Source organism: Aquarana catesbeiana, linkage group LG02 (assembly GCF_042186555.1).
Source record: "Aquarana catesbeiana isolate 2022-GZ linkage group LG02, ASM4218655v1, whole genome shotgun sequence".
NCBI classification, from domain to species: Eukaryota; Metazoa; Chordata; class Amphibia; order Anura; family Ranidae; genus Aquarana; species Aquarana catesbeiana.
This window is the reverse complement of record NC_133325.1, coordinates 740,132,368-740,138,444: the sequence shown is the minus strand read 5'-3', so window position 1 is coordinate 740,138,444 and position 6,077 is coordinate 740,132,368.

Sequence of the window (6,077 nt, the reverse complement as noted above, 5' to 3'; positions counted from 1 at the left end):
ATCCAGCAAGACACCACATCTGCATGTGTAGGAGCGCTGTCTCCTATGGCAACAGTCTTACAACAGTTCCTAACACAAGTTGTAACAAACGCCTTTTACTTTTAAACAGTCACTTCTTGTAAACTCTCCGCCCACTGAGCTCCCAGTCTCTCTCTCACTAGACTTGCTGATTCACTGCCACTGAACCCTATGAGCTCTTCCAATCTTCTCACTTTAATATCTTCCTCAAACGTCACCCCTGCTTTCCTGCTGGGTCCCTAGCTTGGCACTCCAGATACTTCTCAAGTGTCATCCCACTGGCCTGCTTGGTCCCTGACTTGACCTACAAAGCTGCTCTGCAAGCGTCACTTCCGTTGGCTGGGTCCCTAGCTTGACACCTTGCTGAAGTTTCCCAATTCTTCACCATCCCCGGTTGGCGAGAATACTGCTCCAGTACTTGCTTCAGCTACTCACTGTGGTCCCTCGTAAAAAGGTGGTTGGTCTCTTAGTGGCGATAGCTTCTCCTCTACCTCTGACCATGACAGGTTCTCCATCCAACAAAACTGTCACTTCTGGTTGTGCTGCAAGCCGCAATCCCAACCCTACACTGCTCTCCCACTTCGGGAAGGCCCTCAGACAGCCTAGTAGCCCTATGTGCCCGAGATAGGCCCAAACTCCGGGCTAGCAGCCCAGGCAGTACAACACATGTCCACCCAGACAGCCATCCAGGTGGCACAGAACACCAATCACCTGACTCCACCCAAATATATAGGTCCTTCCAGCAGGCCAATGGATTTAAGAAAACCCCTGCCCATTGACTGAGAAATCCCATATACTCATAATCTGTCATTGCTTTGCCTTTGTCTTGTCCAATGTCACCAGATATCCGACCATCTAGTGACAGAAGAGAAAAGTGCAGCAATTCTAGATTTAGGACGAAACCAATTGATTCCTAACAATGAGCCAAGGTAACTACACCTGGCAGGTAAATTTAGAAGCAACCCTGCCTAAACATCAGGGTGCTACATCCTCCCCCTGTCTACAAAACTAGGTCTTGGAGTTTGCAAAAAAAAAAATAATTTGTGCTCTCAAGCCTGAGAGCGAATGTCCTGGCAAAACTGGGATGGGTGGGGAAACAAGGAAAGGATAACAATAACAACAATATATGTGGCATGCCACATGAAATAAACAGAGTATCAGATACATGAGAAATGATATATCATATATAACAGATAAATATCAAAACTGATGTACAATTTTAAGGGCGACGAAGGTATAAAGGGTTAGTGTTGTCGTTGGGTTGGATCCCCGTCTCCCTTTGTCCAAGGAAGACACACCGATGCAGCAACACCTGAAAGAGATAAACAGCAATGCAAATGCATCCCACCCTACAATAACATGGTGCAATATATACATTTGTGATTAGGTAGTTATTATTTGTCCTTAGCCAAGGACAGCATAGCAGTGTAAGTACACCCTATAATATACTGTACATCCTATACTTAGTGAAAGTGGGCCCCATTCTTGGCCGAGAATGCCACCCCCTTTTTAATTAATCAAAAAAAAAAACTTTCCTTAGTGTTTCATATCAAGTAAACAGTCCGGGTGTATGGATTCCATTATTCACAGAAAAGGTAAGAATTTGCCCCTTTGCCATGGCTCATTCTAGCTGACTAGCTAAGACCCTTGTGTCCTTGATGTATCACAGTCCATCAAAATTTCCACTCAGGGTGAACAAAACTTCCCAGCAGTTTCCCTTCTTCTTTAAAGGTAACTTCGGGGACAAGGAGACATGGCTGCAGTCAGATAACAAGCAGCCGGGCCATGGTGCAAGGGACCGCACTTTGGGACATAGGTTCCCTTGCAATGATGTTCCCAATCTGTCCGTATGACAGCCGGGGACTGAGAAAATGTTCTTCATCAACTGTAAAAACAACAACCTGCGGAAGATCACAGATCACTTTTCAGAGTCCTAGCCAACGTGGCTCAGGCAGGCACTCCCTGTATCTGCTGGCAGCATTCAGTCCAGCACAATCTCAGCAGTACAGCCCTGGAATGTTCTCCTCTAGCAACAACTTTTGTTCAATAGTGAAGTGGCTTACAGCATAGCGTCCTTGACTTCACACAGCACACATTTGAAATCCACAGAAGGTAAAGAATAGAGGCACTTTCGTGGAATTCACCAGTAGTAATCGGGATCGACTATAAAAAAAGATGACAAATAAAGAAAAATTGAACTGAAAAATTATCCATACATCACTCAAAAAAAAAAATGTCTTATTGATAAGGGAAGACAAGATAAATGTGAGAAATCGAGCATCCAAAGTTCATCAACCTTCACCCAGAAGGGAAGAAAGAGGGGAGGAAAAAAAAAAAGGGGGCGTGAGGAGGGTCCCCGGATTGGAGGTGAATCCCAGTTGAAAAATCTGTGCCCTTACCGGAAATGGTGGACCTCCTAAATAGCAAGGTCTTACTTCAGCTACTCACTGTGGTCCCTGGTAATAAGGTGGTTGGTCCCTTAGTGGCAACAGCCTCCCCTCTACCTCACGACAGGCCGGCAGAACCGTCACTTCTGGTTGGACTGCAAGACGCAATCCCATTGGCTGAGATACCCCATATACTCATAATCTGTCCTTGCTTTGCCCTTGTCTTGTCTAATGTCACCAGATACCCGGCCTTCGAGTGACAGAAGAGAGAAGTTCTAGATTTAGGGTGAAACCAATTGATCCCCAACAATGAGCCAAGGTAACTACAACTGGCAGGTAAATTTAGGAACAACCCTGCCTCAACATCAGGGTGTTACACTTATTATCACAATCATGTGGAACTGGTCCTGAGCTACAGATTATATTATTTACTATCATCACAAATGTTATTTTAAATGCATCCTTACACTGGTGGCCAGTAGGATAAAGAAAGCTCTCTTGCCATGATAGTTAGTATATGGAAGAATGCTCTTTTATATTGGTGGCAAGTATGTAGATGGTCAGTAGAAGGAAGAATGCCTCTTTACATTGGAAGTCAGTAGAAGGAAGAATGCCTCTTTACATTAGAGGTCAGTAGCAGGAAGAATTCTCCCTTATGTTGGCGTTCAATAACAAACAAGAATGCCCCCTTAACCTTGGTGGTTAGCAGGAGGAAGAATTACCTTTTATGTTGGTGGTCAGTAGAAAAAAGAGTGCCACCTTACATTGGTGGTAAGTAGGAAGAAGAATTGTCAATTTGGTTAGGGGTCAGTGAAAGGAAGACCTTAAATTGGTAAAAAGTAGGAACAATGCTCCCTTAAGCTGGTTGTCAGTAAATTAAAGAATGATCCTTTATGTTGGTGGTCAGTAGAAGAAAGAGTTTTTGTCTTATGCAGCGTACACACGACTTTTCTATCGGACTGGTCTGACGGACCGAGTCTGGCGGACAATCCGATCGTGTATGGGCTTCATCGGACCTTCAGTGGACTTTTTCTGTCGAAAGTCTGATGGACTTTTGGAACATGCTTCAAATCTTTATATCGTAACTCCACCGGACCCAGAAATCCGCTCGTCTGTATGCTAGTCCAACGGACAAAAACCGACTCTAGGGCAGCTATTGGCTACTGGCTATCAACTTCCTTATTTTAGTCCGGTGTTCGTCATCACATTCCAATCCGTCGGACTTTGGTGTGATTGTGTGTAGGCAAGTTCATTCATTAAAAAGTCCATCAGAAGTCCGTCAAAAGTCCGTTGAAAGTCCGTCGGAAAGTCCGCCAGACCAGTCCGGTCGAAAAGTCCGCCCGTGTGTACGCGGACTTTTAGACTAGTGATCAGAAGAAGTAAGGATGCTTCTGTACATTAATAGTCATTTGGGAGAAGGATTCTCACTTACAATAGTAGTCAGAAGAAGAAAGAATGCTCCCTTATATTGATAGTAAGTAGAAAGGGGAAGGCTGTTTTATGTTTGTGGTCAGTAGAAGGAAGAATGTACTCTTACATTGGTGGTCAGTAGAAGGAAGAATGCTTACTTTTGTTGGTGGTCAGTAGAAAAATGCTCCCTTATTTTGGTCGTTTGTAGAAGAAAGAATCTTCCCTTACATTGGTGGTCAGTGTAATGAACAGAGCAATGCCTGGGTCAGAAACTATAGCTGGCTGGTGCTTCTTTTGTCTTTAGGCTTCCCTTAAGGAAAGCAGGCTTACTAGTATTTATTTGCCCCCCAGGTCTTTGAACACAATGCTATAGCTCTTGACCAGGCGGAACCAGGACTGAACAAATGAGACAAGTAAGGGTACCTGTAGTCTCAAGGCTGGTAAGGCAAAAGACTGGTAGCGGGATCCTGAGACCATCCAAGGTCAGGAAAGGTAGTGAGCAAGCATAATCCCAAAGAGAGTCCCAAGGTCATGTAAAATTTTAGTAGCAATAAAGGCCATGTAAGGTAGCAGGCAAGTGTAATTTAAAAGATATTTCTGAGGCCAGGACAGATAGAAAACAAGTGTAATCGAGTACAAAGTTCAAGGTCAAGTTCAGGCAGCAATCTAACAGAGTAATCTAGGCATAAGGTAGAAACATTCTGGAGCAAGCACAATTGAAAGCCCTGATCGGGACAGTCTTGAAAGGATAAACAATCAAATAATTTAAATGTTCAATGAGATAAAAGCATATGCAGATTTAACAATAACATATGAAATATGCATAGGTGGAAGAACTGCAAAGCGTGCTGCTCACTGTGACAGTACCTTAAGCAACAGTCGGTGGTGGACTGGCTTGGTGGGACAGTGCTGCGATGGCAAAACCTGAGCAGTCTATGTCACCTGACCTGAAGAAGGGCCAGGCCCCGATACGTGTAGTCAAGACAGTAATGATCATTCATAATGTCAGAAAGTCTAATAGAGTGCAAGCAAAACCCTTACTTACTTACTTACACTTACTTAGCTGTACCTACGATTTTAAACTGTAAGTGTTTACTTGTTTTTTTTAATAAATTGGATTGAAATACTGCACTATGGAGCCCCCCTTCTTTATTGCTTGACCATATTGCATCAGATGAGTCTGAAATCCACCCTGGTATCGGCATTGCTGTGGATATCTGTGGGAATTGATCGATTGCTGGGGATCCAGTGTATATCCATACCAAGGCTTGACTTGACCTTTAGGGGTCTTTGTATGAGGTGAGAGGCTGGGGCAAATGAGTGGCACACCACGGATGGTGATATTAATTGGATGAAGTGGATTTTGTTCGGTCGTGTTGCACATGCACTTTTTTCCTTTAAGAATTGTCACTTGGAGATTTTTTCCTTTTATTGGACTTTGATTGCATTTTTGGAGCATTTTTTGCACTTTATTGCTTTGCTTGTACTCTATTAGACTTTCTGACATTATGAATGATTATTATCATTTATTATGTTGAAGATTACTTGCACTTGATTATTTAGTATACAGCTTTAGCACGGTCTTGGAAGTGCTATGCATTTAGTGTGTCCATCACACATATTATTTTTGCTTACATTTTTTATTGCCATATTTATCGGCATATAACATGCACTTTTTTACCCTGAAAATAGAGAGTAAAACGTGCCTGTGTGTTATACGCCGATATCTGTATTTTTGCAGGGGGCGGGGATCGGGCGGTCCTCCCCGTGTGCCACCTATTGGGAGGGTGTCAGGCCGGCCGCGTGGAACAGCGCTGCCAGTAAAGGTCAGAAAATACCACTGCAGTGCCAGCTCCCTGTGACACACTGCTTCCCCAATGTAATCTAAGCTTTGAATCTGCTCACTGTGGCTGCTCCTCCCGCTCCGCCTCCTCCTCATGTGTAGCTTTTGATTGGAGGAGGAGAGCGGTCACGTGACCGTCAATGAAGGAGAGGAGAGCAGTCACATGACCGGGTTCACGAGAGAGAGAGAACGGCTCAGCGGCGCTAATGGAGGTATGTGAGTGACACACGAGAAGGGGCTGACAGTGTGAAGTTTTCTCAATTCTACAGTATGCCCGCAGTGCTGTCCCTGTCCCAGCGCTCGGAGTACAGGGGGGTCTTTATAATGAAAGGGGGCTGTTTATGTTGTGCAGGGGCTGTTTGTTTTGTGCAGGGGCTGTTTGTGTTGTACAGGGGTCCGTGTACTATGCAGGGGGGCTG